Source organism: Sinocyclocheilus anshuiensis, unplaced genomic scaffold (genome assembly GCF_001515605.1).
Source record: "Sinocyclocheilus anshuiensis isolate Anshui unplaced genomic scaffold, SAMN03320099.WGS_v1.1 scaffold199, whole genome shotgun sequence".
In the NCBI taxonomy this organism is placed as follows: domain Eukaryota; kingdom Metazoa; phylum Chordata; class Actinopteri; order Cypriniformes; family Cyprinidae; genus Sinocyclocheilus; species Sinocyclocheilus anshuiensis.
The window spans coordinates 2,411,259-2,429,977 of NW_015552582.1; the positions used below are offsets into that span (position 1 = coordinate 2,411,259).

Here is an 18,719-nt window from a genome sequence, read left to right on the forward strand (position 1 = left end):
AAAATAAAATATATATATATATATATATATATATATATATATCACTGGAAGCTCCAAAGTTTCTTCACTCTCTGTGACTTGCAGACTCACCAGAATTGAGAAGTATGATGGCTTTGAGACATACGAATTCCTCCAGCTTGAGTTTGAGACTACGGAAGCGAGCCACAGTCGCCAAGAGCATGTCAAAAATCTCAGTCATCCCCTCGACACATTCTCCTTCACTCCTGGAAAGAGGTAGACCAGCTCTTTATCCATGCCAGGAGATTGTTTGTGCCATTTACTGTGATATGTGCCTTAAAATAGGAGATGGTCCTCACTGCAGAACACAAGATCCAGGGGGTGTGGTTGGATCCAGATCCAACTCCTCCCACCTTACATATACTTAAACCTGCCCATCTCCACCCTTAAACCTACCAATCTCCACCCCCTAGATGTGGATCCAACCCCGCCCCCTGAATCTTGTGTTCTGCAGTGAGGGGCTACTGTACAATAGCCCTGTTTTTTTTTGTTTTTTTTCCTTCCCACCTCCTCTAGTGAAGCTGTAAACACTGTACATACTGTTTACTGTTTACTTTGCATGAGAGCAAAGACTGGACCTCTAATGGACTCTCTGTAGATCATCGTCTTTCATTAGCTCTTATCCTTTCTTAGCAGTCTCCTGTCTTTCTCTCATTCAGCCATCTTATCTTTACAGACCCATCCAAATTTTTACTCACCATTTCTCCGTCCTCCAGGATGCTTTATTAAACTGTCAATCTCACGACTCTTTCTTTTTACGGATGCTGGTTTTGATTAGATTCGTATTCCCTTAGTGATGACGCTGTTCTTCAGAAGCCCTTTAAAGAGCCTGTTCCCAACTGGGTCCTCTTTAATTACAATCTACTTGTGACATGGTCTTCTGAAGAGGAGCACTAGACACTCAGGTAAATAGTTCACATCTGTTTTCGTTTCATAATCATTCAATTTAATTTTGTGAGGCATGCCCCTCTGCTGGGCCAAATCCCTTCTGCATGGGGAAAAACACTACATTGCAACTCAATGTTCTTTATGAAATTGAAGCAAAAAATAAGCACATGTAGAGAGAATGTATCAGGTCAATATGACATCTCAAAGAGCCCACAATCACACTCACAGCATCAGTATCAAGTAAAATTGCCTGAGACTAAAAATAAAGCCCTGAGTTTCATTCGAGGATAACTGGAGTCCCTGCAGGTTTCTGTCATTGCTTGTTAGTGCTTTTTCATTATTCTTAACAGTCAAGTGAAGCTAAATTAATTCAAAACAATGTAATGTGTTTTCAAAGCTTCTCAAATTGTGGTTGCACACTTTTCCATGTCTGACTAGATGTGAGTCATTAGATTGGATTCAAGGTTAATGATTTTTTATTATAGCCTCACTAAATGAGTTGTTCCAATATGGATGTATAAAAAGTGGAAATACTTATTTTACAGTGGCCTACAAGAGGAGGTGCAAAATATCCAGTACCTATCCAGGATGAGATCCTGAGCAAAGATGAGTTTTCCAGGTGAATGAATAGACCTCCATATGAGGCCGATCATCAATACCTCCAGCCAAGAGCTCTCCAACAACTGAACCTGATCATGCAGAGAGAGATCCTGGAACCCTGTTGACAAGTTTGAGGTCAGTCGAATATTGTTTTTCTAAGAAATTATTAGGTTTTGTCAGCAAGGATACGTTAAATTGTTCAAAAGTGACAGTAAAGAGTTTGATTTATAATTTTAATAATAAGACAATAATAAGAAATGTTTCTTGAGCAGCAAATCAGCATATTTGAATGATTTCTAAAGTATCAGGTGACACTGAAGACTGAAGTAATGGCTGCTGAAAATTCAGCTTTGCCATCACAGGAATAAATTACATTCTAAAATATATTTAAATTTAGTTAACAGTTACCTTAAATTGTAATAATATTTCATAATATTTCTGCTTTTACTCTATTTTCAATTAAATAAATGCAGCCTTGGTGAGCATAAGAGACACTGTAAAACTTTGTTTTTTTTGTTTTTTTAACAACACCCATTTTTTAAATGGAAGTGTAAGTTGTGTAGCAACAGCAATAACAAGGTCAAATAGATTTTTACATTTTCTGAATAAAATGAAAGTGGCGCATCTTCAAAATGATTCTGTGTTCTGGGCAGCTGTTATTGCTATTGGATTATGGGTGGTTGCTAGGCAGTTACTTATTGGCTCTATGATATTCTGGTCCCTACATATGGCTCATGTCCCTCCTTCAGTGTGAATTTATGGGACTTTTCACTCATCATCTCTTAGGAAAGTAACAGTGTTTGCATGAAAGCTGCATGATTTGAGGTAGCATTCACGTCTGTAAAACAAGAATGGGTTGCAAATCAAATGTAATACTAGTACTATTACTAAAAGTGATGTTTGCACCAGTTTACGACATATTTATTTCCTATAATTGAAATGATCTTCCTTGGTGATGTATAAGAAGAGTGATGAATTCCACCTTGCAGTAAATAATTATGGAACCTGAATTTTTTTTAAAGTTTTGTCCGCTGTATCTCATGAGATAAATTGTTTACTTCTCCTAAGAGGGTTAATTAAGACATCTGAACATCAAATATAATGGCTCCCTTAAAACTCCCAGCAGGTCTTTTAATGTGTGCAAACTCAGCTGGAGGCCAAATCAAACTGAGGTGCAGCACAGATCCCTGTAATAACACCCATGTCCTTTATCTTCACACCATTGACCTTGTCATTTGAATCTCTGCCACCTGTGCTGTGGAAACCTGCTGCCACGGTTACAAAGCTGTCACCGGGGGTTCTTTTCCTAGAAGTGCTCCCTTCAGATTTAAAACCCTCTTCCTTGATGTTGCACTCACAATTAAAGCAACTTTAATTGATCTTTGAAAGGATTTTACCTGGTACTTTCTTAGCCCAGGCGATCATGTGGACGAGTTCTTTGTCAGCCATGTTTGTGAGCAGGGACATCATGGTGATCTCGGTGTACGGGCGGCTGTGTTTCTGTCGTGAGCAGACGGCCGGCGGCTCTGCCCCCAGAAGCATCACCAGCACCTGGTCAGGAGGCATGCATAAAGCACTGACCACACCGCCGCTGCTCTTCTTCCTCTTGTCCTGCAGGGGAGCTGTTCTCAAACCGGTACGGCTTGACTGCTCACTGTAGCTCTTGATATGATCTTCATTACCGCTCCTCCTCCTCTCACGCCTGATAGCGCGGCCTCCGCGGTCCTTACGAATACCTGCAATGGAAAACATGCAGGTTATTACTTTTATCATATCCTATTTTCAAACTATTTGAGAAAGCAGAGAAAGATGAAAGACTTCAGAAAGCTTGTCACGGCCTGATTTTGCACCGTTCAGAATAAAAAGAAAAACTTTTAAATCTAATTTCAATTAAACTAACAGGATGCAGCATTATTTTTCCATGTGAATTATCCATAAGCAATTTATATTTTTTTATTTAATAATTTACAAATTATTAAATGTGACCCTGGACCACAAAACCAGTCTTAAGTCGCTTTTCTCAATTTTTGTTTTTTTTTTTGCACCGTCAGATTCCACGTATATTCAAATCTCGGTCAAATATTGTCATATCCTAACAAACTATACATCAATGGAAAGCTTATTTATTCAGTGTTCAGATGATGTATAAATCTCAATTTCCATTGAGAAATTGAAAAAATTAAAAAATTGACCCTTATGACTGGTTTTGTGGTCCAGGGTCACAAATATAAAAAGTTAAATTAAATATAATTTAATAAATTAAATTTCAATTAAATGTAAATGTAATTACACACACCCACACAGCACTGTATTTTTTTCCAGTGTGAATTATTCCTGAACAATTAACATGGAAATGCTACCTTTACACATTTTTATTCAATATTTTACACATTATTAATTGCAAAAATAACAATTGAAAAAATAATTTAATACATTCAATATAAATTAAATGTTTATTTAATTTCTCTCACACACACACAAAGAAATGTAAATGTATTAACCAAGGTTTAAGGAAAAGGTTTAAGAAATAAAACATAAATAAAATAGTACCTAATAAGTAATAGTACACAAATTAGTAAATTCCTCAGCTGTCATTCACTGTTGTGGCCAGTTGCATTCAAATTTACACTTATTAAATGAAGGGGAGTAAATTCTTAAATTCTGAATGTTGCCTATGCCTAGATAGAAGTAGGGGAAACTCTACTCTAGATCATAACAGATGGTGCATGTATGTGTATGTGAGAAATAAAGAGAGAGGAAGGGAGAGAAAGCTAGGAATATCTTTTATGTACCTCCTTTCATCATGCCTACTTCATAACACTTGCGTAGTCTGCATGCTTGGCAGCTCTTCCTGCGGTTTCTGTCAATAGTGCACTGGTTGGTCGCTGGACAAACATAGTCATTGTGACCTAGAGGCAGAGAAATGAAGTAGGGCTTGTTTTTGATCATTCTTTTACCCTCAAATTCTTGCTTAAACAGTAAAATGCTTATTACGTTTTTTTTTTAAGATCAGCTTTCAGAGATGTTTTCCTTTTTTAACTTTGAATTAGAGATATGTAAATACTGTTCCGTCAGAAGCAACAAAGAGTTCAGTGCAGCGCATCAACAGCCTTGGATCTGATTAAGCACTGAGAGCAGGTACATGCTGTTCCAGCGCTCCAAATTAAATTTTAAATTAGATGATTGTGTCTCAGCCAGAAATGTCACATACACTCTGACATCCAAACCACTGTAATTCTACAACAGAGAATCCAAAACATATGAAAATAAAAAAGAATAATGTTGGTAAATGCAGGTTAGTAAGCTATTTTGGGTGGCCAGCACAGATGACCTGGAATCTGTAAAGAGCAAATCACCACCGTGCCCTTTAAAAACACTCTGGTTACTCCCTGAAACTATTGCTCAACAATATATATATATATATATATATATATATATAGACAGGCACTCAAACTTGACTGGAAAAAAACTGAATATAAGGATCTGAAATTGTAACATTTTATTGCAGGGACCTTATTATATTAAACAATTACATATAAGCTATAAATTATATATATGCTACTTTTTAAAAATCTTATAAGAAACCCAATCCAAATTGCTGAAAGTAAAAATGTATTTACTCTGCCATTCTCTCTGCCTTCCTGTCCTGATGATCTGTCTCTCCTAAACATCTTGGCCCTCTTATCATTCTGCACTCCCTTTTACTTACTGTAATTCCCCTCACCCAGTGTGTCCTAAAACCCATTTGTCAGGTACACACTTACAGTCATTTTCCTTCAGTTTCCTGCTCAGTTTTCCTCACCAGAATGGCAGTTAAAGTCAGCATCAGTAACCTGCCCCAGGAAAGAGCTCATCAGGAGCTTGCATGTCAAGGTCAAGCTCAAAACATCTACCTGGCCTCTCATCTCACCAAACCCACCCAGATCTGCACCCCCTTCCAATGCAATACAGAACTGCGAATAAGGTGAAGGCAGAAACATCTGTGCTTCATTGTACATATCAGGCAGCCTTTCATCAGATATAGCACAGGTGAGACTTTCATTTTCACCTCTTTCTAACAGCTTTAAAAGGAAGGACAGTAGGGAACAGGCAAGTAAGATTATCTGTGGCACATATTCCCACATTTGAAATTGTATTTGAAAGCATAAGGGCTTGACTTGAAAATTATTATTAGAAAATCTATGAAAATCTAATTATTTTAACTTTTGCCGGCACCCATATATGTTTGGTCACATTTTTAGACTGAGAAACTGTGTGGACTAAACCTCTTTCCAAGGATGAATTTGTTTTTGGTATTGCAGACCTACGTTTGTAATTATTACTATTTGAGGTTTATTAAAATTATGAATTGGTTGTTGTTATGTGTATGTATAGACTAAAAAAAATACTAGAATTCAATCAATAAATGCAGTTGACCTTTATTGAAAAAGTGTGCTTAAAGGGATAGTTCACCCAAAAATGAAAATTACCCCATGATTTACTCACCTTCAAGCCATCCTAGGTGTATATGACATTCTTCTTTCAGACGAATACATCTTAATATAAACGAATATACACGAATATAAACCTTAAACTCTAGCTTCCGCTAACTGTCATACACACAGAGAGTGGCGTCCAGCGGATGACGTAGGCAAACGTGGTGACGAACACGGAAGTGATGAACGTGGAAGCGCAGAGGAGAGAGCAAAACAAAACACCAGTCACGGTTTAGTAGTACAAAACGAGGATTTGTAAAGAAAAATGTCGGAGGATTTCAATATAAGCCAAGAGGACACCGGTTTTCCTTTGCTGTAAACAAAACTTGTTTCTTGCGAGACTAGCATATTCTCACCGGAGTTTACGCTACGCCTACGTCCTACATCATCCACTGGACGCCACTCTCTCGTGACCACACGTACGACAGCGGAAGTTAGAGATTAAGGTTTATAAAGTTGTAGATATGGATATTTTTCTTACACAAACACATCGCTTCGCTTCGGGAGGCCTTTATTAACCCCCCGGAGCCGTGTGGACTTCTTTTATAATGGATTGGTTCAATTTTTTGGACTTCAAATTTTGGGCTACCATCCACTCCCATTATAAAGCTTGGAAGAGCCAGGATGTTTTTTAATATAATTCTGATTGTATTTGTCTGAAAGAAGAAAGTCATATACATCTAGGCTGGCTAGAGGGTAAGTAAATCATGGGGTACTTTTCATTTTTGGGTGAACTAACCCTTTAAAATACTTAACACTATTAATACTTAACTGATACTACGGTAGCTTAATGTTAGTTCCAGTCCTCGAATTTGATTGACTGAGTGGCGATCTAACAGCACTGTCTGAGAGGCCGTTCACACAGAACGCGTTTTCTACGTAAACATGCGCTAGGGTATTGGTAGTGCACGGCATGAGTCTCGCCAAAGACACTAGAAGGCAAGCCTGCAACCTTTAGTCAAAAAAGCATAACGGCTAATGCTAACGCTTCCGGTTTGCCAGTTACGTGGGAAAGGAGACCAAAGGCAGTTTTATTTTTTAATGGATGTCAGTGGAGGAGAGGCTTCATTACACTGAATAAACAGCTTTTTAGAGCAAACAGTTTATCATTTAATGAATTGACAACTTATCGGCTAATCTCCAATGTTTTCGAGTTTACACCGAAACATTGCCGTTTTATAAGAGAATTCACTGACTTTTTGCAACAGGTGGGACCGTTGACTGTTTTCTCCAATAGTAAGTACTACAGACCCTCTCATCTCCCTATAGTAAGACAATCTCTGGTCTCGCGTCTTTTGCACACGGCGTTCTAAAAATGTGGCACTCAAGTTAAGCAATTCCCCACTCAAAAATGCTTAGTGTTTCCCGTTTTAAAGTCAAACATGTGCGCTGCGTCCGAAATTGCATACTTCCCTACTATATAGTATGTGAAAAACAGTATGCCAGCCGAGTAGTATGTCCGAATTCATAGTATTCGAAAAACAGTAGGCGAGAAGTAGGCGAGAAGTACCCGGATGACCTACTACTTCCGCCGTGATTCTGCGCCGCATGTGCACATACGGTGCACTTTACTATCCCATGAGTCCACGAATGGAAGTGAAGCGACGCAACGGACACTGGTGTCGTGACAGTATCAACATGGTGGATGTAGTACGTCTGGATTTCATTCATACTATATAGAACAGGGGTGCCCAAACTTGGTCCTGGAGGGCCGGTGAGCTACAGAGTTTAAGTGAAGTGAAGTGACGTGACGTGACATGTGGCCAAGTATGGTGACCCATACTCGGAATTAGTGCTCTGCATTTAACCCATCCAAAGTGCACACACACAGCAGTGAACACACACACACCGTGAACACACACAGTGTGCAAGCAGTGGGCAGCCATTTATGCTGCGGCGCCCGGGGAGCAGTTGGGGGTTCGGTGCCTTGCTCAAGGGCACCTCAGTCGTGGTATTGAAGGTGGGAGAGAGCGCTGTACATTCACTCCCCCCACCTACAATCCCTGCCGGTACGAGACTCGAACCCGCAACCTTTGGGTTACGAGTCCGACTCTCTAACCATTAGGCCACGACTTAGCTCCAACCCTAATCAAACACACCTGAAGCAGCTAATCAAGGTCTTACTAGGTACACTAGAAACTTCCAGGCAGGTGTGTTGAGGCAAGCTGGAGCTAAACTCTGCAGGACACCGGCCCTCCAGGACCGAGTTTGGGCACCCTTGATATAGAACATACTCTTTTAACGGTCATGAAGTAAATTAAAATTCAAATGTAGTACAAACTCAGACAGTACGCGAAGTCTGTGCATTCTTGGGCTCGCACCCTGAACCCTCGCAGTCTTCCTCTGAGGACACCGTAGGTAGGGTGTCCCATTTGTCATTTTAGCTTTCAGAAGGGTGCTTGCAAGCGCCCCCTTTGCGGCCGCTATTTGCCCTCAATGCGCACTTCTGAGGTGAGCTCCTCAGCAGACTTCTACCCGACAGTAAAAGCGGCATTATGTCATGAAAGTGTGGTCCATGAAGGAGGAAGGCCGCGAGGGTTTAGGGTGTGATTTGGGACAGGGCCAAAGTGTATTCTGGGTTCCGCTCGTCAGACGTGTTCCACACATGTGCAGTAGATCGGCTTGAACAGTAAACAAACATGGCGACGTCCATGCAGGAGGAAGAGCAATTTCCCTCCACAAATTATTGCTGTCTTTATATTGTTTTATCGACGGATTATTGAGGTGTGGGTAGCGACAGACTTCTTCACACAGACTCTCTTCAAATTCGACGTCCATGTTGTTTTTCCAGCGCATACGCAGTTGATGCTTTTTTAGCCTAGTGACGATCACAAAAAATGGGAGGTATGGGGATGTCTGCAAAGACCCCCCGCTTACACCCTCCAATGACGATTTTTACGTCACATGGACTCTAGCGGACCCTTGCGCACTCACGCACACAGAAAGTATAACACTAGCTAAAGTGCGGACGCATAGTGGCCGCAAAGGGGGCGCTCACGAGCACATTTCTGAAAGCTAAATTGACGAATGGGACACCCTACGGTCTCGAGGACTTAATGGACATGCGCACGCGGCAGCCAATGTAAGTCTGCAAGAGCGCAAGTCCACATGAAGTGTGCCATTTGGGACAGGGCCTTGGTGGGATATTTTAGGGGACGCTTTCTTACATCGTTACGCCAGTAGGTGGCGACAATGGCCATCCTTTTAAATGAGGCAGGTATTTAATAATTCACTGAACCAATTTGTTCACAAACAAATTCATTCAAAAACAAAATGCCATTGCAAGTTCTTCGGAGACATGAATGATTGATTCTGCTTCATTTGAATATATTTTAATTGGTGGAGCAAAAACAGACAAAATGACTGCAATAAATGTAAGTTACTTAATATTCACAATTGTTTTGAATGGTTTAAGCAATATGAAATTCGTAATCTGTTTTTGTGAACACTTGCAACAGAATCATAGTCATAGACATGCTGGTATTCAGAACAGCAAGACTGTGTGGTGTGTGTAACAGACTGGTTACCTTGAATGCTTCTCTTGAAGAAAGCTTTACATCCCTCACAGGACCAGACTCCATAATGATAGCCAGAGGCATAGTCACTGCACACCGCACAGAAGCGTGTCTCCTTCTCTGAATCAAACCCTCCTGTGCCTCTTGATCCGGAGTACAACTCCTGCCTGTCAGTGGCACTGCACAGCTCCTCACACAAACCAACATCTGCCTGCTGAGAAGATATCACACTGGACCTACAGACAGAAAGAGGATAGAAGTCAATATAGAGCGCAGTGGATGATGATAGCAACCAGGCTAAGCACCAGGCAGCTCACCACTGCAGAGAAACTGACTTTTGTGTTGTACTGATTCACTAGTAGTCATGCTTCATGTTACAAATAATTAAAGTTGCACCAGTATTAAATCTGGCCAATATCGATAAGTGGATAATTATTTCCATCTTAGCTAGATTTTAAAATCAATTCTATTTTATCTAAGTACATCTAAAAATAAACAATAAAAGCTAAAATCAGTAGGTTTAAAGGTGACAAGTGAACTTAGGCCTCACAACATTATTTATTAAATAAAGAAAAAAAAATTGGAAATGCACAATTAAATATCCAACACTGGCCAATATTGAAAAAAAAATCACTAATATCGTCCGATAACCAATATGGTACCATAACATTGTGCATCCCTATAAATAAATAAATAATAAATATAAATTATACAAAAGACTGTGTATATAAAATATCTTGAAATACAAATTTGTAATATCCAAGGAGAATATGTACGTGACTGCAAACAGGGGACAAGTGTGACCATCCCCATTTCCTTCTGACCTCTTGTTCCAGTGTTAGTAAATATTTATTTTATCTTTAATTCTGATGTCCAACAGATTTATTGCGTAACCTCAATAATGGACTGCAGTGCTGTGCAATGTCATCACATGACAACTGGGGTCCCCAAGCAGCCTAAAGCAATGGATGAATTGCCACATTTTAAAGTGAAGTTAATATTCTCATCATGTCAGAAGTAAACAACAAATTTAAACAATAGGCTTTACTAATAATAGTCTATTCAACATATGCCGTAATTTTTATTAATCTGTTAACTGTCCCTAGATCTCCTCTCAGTTCTTCTGAAAGTGAAAAATGTTCTTCCTGTGTGTTCAGACAGTACCACTGTTGTTTTCACTAACTGTACTTTCCTCAAGGTCTAGAGACAGAATTTGATCAGATGCTCTTCAAATGTACATTTCTTTCTGTGACGGGTGTAATTCAGTGCCCACGTCGTAATGTGGTGTTTACAATCCTAACCTTCTTCTTTCCAAGAAGTTAAGAAATACTAATAATTAACAGCACAAACCTAGAACATAAAATAACAACAAATAAAATAAACTCTAATTAGTCAGAGAGCACTCGATATGACCTGCAGGGAAGAAATGTGTGAACCACCATAATATGAAGTAATACATATTCTCCAGTTCTAAAAGAAAACAAATGCCAAAAACCATCTAGCATTAAATGCTGGTCATACACAACCCACAAACCTATAGCCACAACCTATTAGGCACATAAAAAAGATGTTTACTCAATGCAGTATTCTATGTGTATGAAATACATGAAACACATTATTTTTACCATACATTTTACCTTTGAAATATTGTCAAACTCCATAATGGCTAAAAAAAGAAAATATATTAAATGTTGGCTAATAATGGTACTCGATTTATTACAAATGCCATGGTTTGTAAGCAAATTAAACATGCTCAGAAAATGTGTATAATGTCGCAGAAATGTTTCACCAGGCTTTGTGTATGTATGTAAGGTGTTGTTTATAAAAATTAACCTCTGTGAGCATGTATCCAAGCAGGATTTGAGTGCTAAACCAAACATTATGCCTCAATGAATCATAAATCAGGTTTAAATGACCTCCAGAAACTCCTCATCTGATTAACTGGACACCTGGCGATATTTTCATGTCTGTTTTATAATCTTAAACATCTTATATAGTTTATTTTCCTATTTACTATTTTAGTTTAACCTGGTTTTCACCATGAAAATGGAGACTTGATGTTTAAGATACACACAAAAATCTCAAAATGTTCATTTTCAATGTTTATAAAAGTTCTTAAATCCAATATATCTCTTAAAGTTGTGTATAAATTCATAAACTTGTAACTATTCTTTTCTTTCAGAACTTTGAATTCTTCACCTACAAAACCATCCAAAACATGAACAGTATCAGAGCTCGTATTTAAAGCTGAACTGACCTGTAGACGGTGCTAGAAGGGGTGTCCAGGTAGTAGGACACCTGGTGGGTCGAGTGGTGTCCACCACGATGGCTCAGGTATGGGGACAACTGAGGGCTGGAGGGTGCAAAGATGAGAGGGCTGCTGGATCCAGTGCCTAATGACTGCAGATGTTCTTCAACAGGGGGCGCGTGGGGGTCCGGGGGAGCTGGGTAGTATCCGACCGAGGCAGGCGCGGCGGGTGACGACGTGCCGTAGGTCTGTGTGGGGTTTGGGAACTCATAGGATCCATCAAGATAGTTGACAGAGGAGCTGATGCCCCCCACGCTGTGCTCCTCCTTAGGGTACATGGGCGAGAGTGTGTGGGCAGCTGGTGGTGAGGAAAGTCCCTCCAGGTCTTCTCTCTCTGGGCTCGGGCTGGTCCTGAGTCGCTGCCTGGCACCAACAGCCTCTCCTCTGGTCTGCCCTCCAGACATCACCATGGAAACACACACACAGAGAGCATGACTTAAGGGACTATCTGTTCATAAGCAACCATCAAAAGACCGTTTGTCTTTTTTTTAAGCTCAGTTTTTTTTACCTCCCACTGTCTTTCTCAAACTCTCTCCCCCTTGTTCTGCTTTGCGTCCGCCCTGCTGTTCTGCCTACTCCTCCTAAAAAATACCTTCCTCTCTCTTCCAGTCCGCCTTGGGCTTAAAGGACAAAATGTGATGTTTTTCTAAGATATGTGAGTCTGCTTTCATTTTTCCTTCTTTCTTTCTTAAAATACTCTTTGCTTCTTTTTCTTTTCCATTTCTATCTCTGTATTTCTTTAGTAGGGCCTATCTAAAACTGCTACTCTAACAAAAATGCCTTTTTGTAGTCTTAAATATTACACTTTAGAAAGGATAAAATACAATGAGCAGCTGTACAAGTGAAAGATGTATAGTCAAGTCTGATATGAGGTGATTTTCTATTTCCTGTCTAGAGGACAGGAAACTACTAATAATAGAAAGAACTGCCTGATTATAAACCACTAGAGACACAAGGAATATTATTTCTTGTGGAAACTCAAAAGAAAAGAGTCAGTTGTTAAATCCTTTATATAGTCCTCTGATTTATAAGTTTAGCCCCATCACGAGTAGCATCCCCTCGCTGATGTATCTCTGACTTCCTGTGTACTTTTTACTTTCACTGTCTGTGGCTCTGACTAAAAAAAAAAAGGAGGTAAACAAATTAAAGATAGCCAGGTCGATAATGGCGGTCACTCTTCAGAGCAGGTCATGGCAACCAGGTAAACAAGAGATAGGAGGTCACCGACTGATTTACTTGCTAAAACCTTTGGATTTTACAGGTGATGTGTTTTAAAACCACTTTACATGCTGCCGCCATCTGAAATGATACTTCAAAGAATTTATTACATTTGTTGAAAGATTTTTGCAAAAGGTTAAGTAAGGGAATAAAATATTGTTTAGCTCAGAAGGGAAAAACAAGCCTGTTCGATTATAATCATTTCTCTGTACTGGCAACTATTTAAAGCTGAAATGGAAAGTGTGCTCTTCATGAAATGCTGTGTTGGAAGTCTGGCTAATTGAGTTTTGATTTCTCTTTAAAAAGGAACATTATTAGTATTTTTACTTACTGGTAATACTTTCTGTGTGCTGAAATAAACACTACTGTTCAAAGGTTTGGGGTCAGAAGTTAATACTTTTACTCAGAAAGGGTGCATTAAATTGATCAAAAGTGACAGTAATTAACTTTATAATATTACAAAGATTTCTATTTCAAATAAATTTTGTTCATTTGACCTTTCTATTCATCAAAGAATCCTGGGGGGAAAGTAGCACATTTTCCACACAATTATTAAGCAGCACAACTGTATTCAACATGATGTTAAGATGTTTCTTGAGCACCAAATCAGCATATTAGAATAATTTGTGAAGGATCATGCCTGCTGAAAATTCAGATTTGCCAGCACAGGAATAAATTAAGTTTAAAACATTTTAAAATAGAAAAATATTTTAAATTGCAGAAATATCTCACAATATTACACTCTTACTGTAGTCTAATTTTGATCCAATAAATGCAGCCTTGGTGGGAAAAATCTTACGAATTTAGGACAATCCCAAGTGAATATATTTTTGTCTTTTTTATAATAATTTGTTGTAATTAAAATATGCAGCATTGTCCTCGAAAACAATGGCTGCTAATTAATTAAAACATGCTGATTATTAGCTATGTTCTTTTACAAAATAGAGCTGAAAATAAAACAAACTGTATTGATAACCTTTTATGTGAGAGTGTGTATGATGTACGCAAAATGTATGTCTCGATCTGCTGCCCGCAGGTTTCTGAGAAAAACACTAAATAAACAACGTCTTTTAATCATTTATTTGAGGCCAGCTGAAATCTTTAAGTCTGCTTTTGAGCTTAGCTCTTGTCGTAAGGGAACTAGAACAGTTCAAAGACCAAAACCATGGCCTTGATTTTTTTTAGGATAAACAACATGTACGCTCTGACCCCTAAACACAAAAGATAGCGTTCACGTGATTCTTACGCAACATCAAATCTTTTTGTTTTTTTGACTCTTTTCTTTGCTCTGTAGAATGGAGGCAAGGCTCCTTGGAAGACCCAGGAAGCATCCACAGACACACAAAACAAACAAAAAAAAACACTGTAAAAGTAAACAAATTGTGCTCTCAAAGGATAGGTCAGAGAAGAGAAATGAATAGGTGAACAGAAATTAATTGCATCTCTAAAACGAATTGTTAAACAGTTACATTATGAGAGTTTCATTTAAAAAAAGAAAAAAAAATGTTTTGCATTTGAATGCAGTTGCATTCAATTTTCAACATTCGCATGGTATCCTTACTAGCATCTGTTTCCAGAATGCTCATAAATAAGCTTAAAAAGAAATCATCATGGTGCAATCTTCATCACAACAGACACCGGAAAACCTGGTAAACTTGCTTTGAAATTGCTAGTCAATCCAGTGTAAACAATGAACCCTAACCCTAACTCTCTGAGATGGTATATATATGGCCAGTATTTTTTATCAGCCAGAAAGCAGAATGTATTTCCTTTCTCATGACAGAAAATCATTGTGAATTTGTGTTTTGTTTAATGATTAGTACATTTGAAAATTCCCGAATTGCATATCTCGCTATTCTCTATTGCTATTTGGTCAATAGCAGAAGTTCAAATTCAGGTTCATACCAAACAACACACATATGGATTCATATGAATTGTGTTTTTTTTTTACATGTTTACATCTGTATTTTTAAGCAACCATACTTGTACACAATACAGATCAACAGTACAAACAAAAAAAATCATAGATTGTGTAAACTATGATCAAAAGATTGTCAGGTTTCAAAATGCCATTATTCTATTAACAAGGACATTAATTAGGTTAAGATTTATTTCAGTTTTTGATATGCAGAATCGGTAGGATTCATTACGTGATTTGCTTCCAAACAAAACAACTGTTGCATACAAATACAAGCAAAGATAAAACAACAACACATTTGTTTGGCATGTTGGTAACTGAACCAACATCCTTAGTGCATTTTAGTCCTTCATCTCTTGCTTCCTGGTAATTTCTCTCTTTTCTTTAAAAACGACCCTACTGTTCTCTGTGTGGACTGCAAAACTGAACCACAGCATATTTGCCATTAGTCATCCAGTCTGGATCCTGAGAGCTGAGCTTCTCAGCCTGGCCTAGCTGTAAGCCCACCTGAACATCAGCCTTCAGTGTCCTGAGACTGCAGAGAGGGGCAGGTTGGAACCCCCTCAACGCTTGATCAAACCGAACCGTGTGCTCCCATTTCCTATCTCCAGTAAGCTTCCTGTAGTTAAGGTCTCCTTTGAAGATAATCAGATCAGAGCCCTGGAGCGTGCTGTAGAGATCAGCTGCATCTACCGCCATGTCACAGAACTCATGGGGCAAGGTCCAAAAAGAGTGGTCATGGTAGGACCATGTACCCTCCTTCATGAAATGCTTCCATTGGACGCCGCTGGCTGACATCCACTTGTGGTTGGATGCCACGGTCTGCATGATGGTCCACTCAAAGTCTTGTTTGGTGACGTCTGAGACGGGATGGACTTGCCATGAAATCGGATTTGCTTGGCTAGTCCGGCAGAAACAAGAAAGCTAGCAAGGACTAGATCGGTAACAAGCTCAAAACCAGCTTTGTCTAAAACAATGTCCACTCTGGCATTCTTTATCCCTGAGGATCTGGATCCTTGAGCAGCAACCAGCATTGACCAAACCATGTTGGAGTCATCCACTAGGATGCAGCGCTGGAGATCAAGAAGAGAATCGATGGGACTGGACTTTTGTGAGTTGTCCTGACCGGCAGAGATGGACAGATCACACTTGTTTCCCCACAGAGAGACCTTCAAAATACACAGTAAACCAGATTATGACATTATTGTATTACCAACAGCGTAATATCAAATAAGTCCAAAAGTGCGTGCTGAAAACAATAGCCACCCCTAGGCATGTTACTTAGCACCACAAACTGGATGTAATTTGGGTAACAAGATTCTCTGTTCTAAATTAAAGATGTGACTCTTTAAGCTTATGGTTATGGCTCACTGAACTCAATTAGAATCTTCCATCTTCACGCAAACAAGAACAGATGATTTTCCTAGTTTTTGGTATTGTGTTCTGATGACATAATGTCCCATAAACAATTGTTTTTAATGGCAAAGATCATTATATGTTGCAGCTAAAATCATGGAGACACTGACCTGAAGTAACTTGAGAAAGTTGTCTCGCAGCTGAATCTCAGTCATATTCTTCATGTTGGTGATGAGCTCCTGAAGGTATGTACAGAGGGATTTAATCGCCTGTTGAGATTCAAAGAAGCTTTGCGTCTTTCCCTCCTTAAACTCGTCAAACTTATCTATTGGTGGACTGTGGAATCATAATGAAACAAGTCAGTTAAACAATTCAAAATGTACCAATGCAACATGGAGAGTACAATTAATCTTGGTTAATTATTAATGTTATTATTAATTACAAAAATACTTTTAATAAGATTGCACTTTAAATGACTATCAGTGCCTTTAATTTACAATGGATCTAAAAATGATGCAAACTATTTCACTTATTACTACCACATTTCTAAGGCAAGTCATTCCTTTAAATTCATTTAGACCTGTTCATATTTCAGAGTTCTTCCTTATATAAATCTGTCCTTTTATTTAAAAATATTTATATATATATTTAGACTTTCTTATTGCAGAACTAACACGTCAAATTGTGTACTCATGAATTTTACTTGTTTTAAATACCTAATTAAAGCCATTTTATTTGTAAATGTAACTGCCATATGGTCATGTGAAGAGACATCTCAATAACCACTTAAAACAGCATCTCTCTTCATAATAAAATAATGTATAGTTTTATTATATAATTCAAATTTTATAACAAACATTTAATTTACAGTATTAGATTTGATAAGACTTTGAGTGTCCTAGAGCCTTACACAGCCTGTTTTTTTCAGTATTGTTTTAATAAGAAAACTTTTTTACTTTTTTTGCTATTAATTGTTAAATTGAATTAAACTTTCAGATGCTTTGACTTTTGAGTAAAACTGTGACAGTAATAATTATTAATTAACTTTTTATTACTCAATGTACTAAGATGACTTTTTGATGATTGAGTAAATCGTTAATTAATTATATTGGAGAAAACTTTACTTTTTACTATTAAATGCTAAAGTTAAATTAAACTTTAGATAATTTAATTTTGACAATAACCACAGTAGTAATTTCCCTTGAGTATAATATCTTAGTGAATTTTTGACTGCTCATAATGTATGGAGTAAGCTGATTTGCCTTACTTCATATACAGAGCCTCCTGTATCCTCCGGTACATGTAACACTCCACATAGAGCCATGGTGACTTGAACCAGCTGACAGGCCTCCCGTCCTCCATCAGGTCCTGCTGTCTTCGCATGCATACATTCCAGGCCTCTGTGTCCTCGGCATTATCAGTCAGAGCCAGAACAGGTTTGTCTGTCTGCAGCTCATTCCTCAGCTTGGACAGGAAGGAGATGGCCGTCTTCTCTGCCTGGATCCCCTCCTGATAAAACACATTATATAGATTATATATAATATAATATATATATATTATATATACTATATAAATCTGGGGAAACAAGTACAGGCAGGTCTGTTTTATTTTTATGAATAACATCTGAAAATACTGAAAATTGTAACAATGGCAAATGTAAAAAAGCAAAAGATTACAAAAGATACCTCTCCGTATTCTTTGAAGAAATTGTCTTTATTGCGGTGTAATGTGTCTATCACTTTTGTGAGTATGGTTGGTAGTCTGTCTCTCAAAGTCAGATAGGCAAAGGACCTAGAAATGGGAAATAATTAAACATTTTAGGTGAAATTATTATTTAATTATTTAAAATCAGTCTGTGATTCAGAAAAAAATAGCTACATTTATTATGGAAAACCTGTTAACGCTGACACACAACATAAGGTTTCACTAGCACTAGTAATTTGAGGAATAAGGCAGAAATACATCTAAAAATGCATAAAGACCATTACTATATGATAATAAGCAGTGGTTGGTTTTGTCACCGTCACTACATCCACATCCAGCAGCAGCATTGCCACTGAAATGAATGTGTCAAAAGCTGGTTAGTCACCTTTATAGACTGCATTTCTAGACAGGCATTATATGCGCGTTTCGGCTATGCATGACTTGGAACCGCCAGTGTTGCCCAAAAATGCTGTTTAGGTAGGCGGTTGTTTTGGAACACAGACATTGACAGATTGGCAGGTATGGCGTTATTTTAATGACAAATGTCACACAAAACCGGCTGCACTTAAAACGTGTCTCTCCTCTCACTCAAACTGTCCTGTGCACTCGCAAATCTCTCTGTGCTCATGCGCTAGATATTAAAGGGGTCATATGATGCGATTTCAATTTTTCCTTTCTCTTTGGAGTGTTACAAGCTCTTGGTGCATAAAGAAGATCTG

The 18,719-nt window shown here is 38.3% G+C and overlaps 2 pseudogenes; both read right to left on the reverse strand.

The window, feature by feature from the left end:
• Window positions 1-13,184, reverse strand: part of LOC107665325 (estrogen receptor-like) — a 15,899-nt pseudogene extending 2,715 nt beyond the window's left edge.
• A 903-nt stretch (window positions 13,185-14,087) lies between these two features.
• LOC107665413 (protein-glutamate O-methyltransferase-like) overlaps window positions 14,088-18,719 on the reverse strand; it is a 7,541-nt pseudogene continuing 2,909 nt past the window's right edge.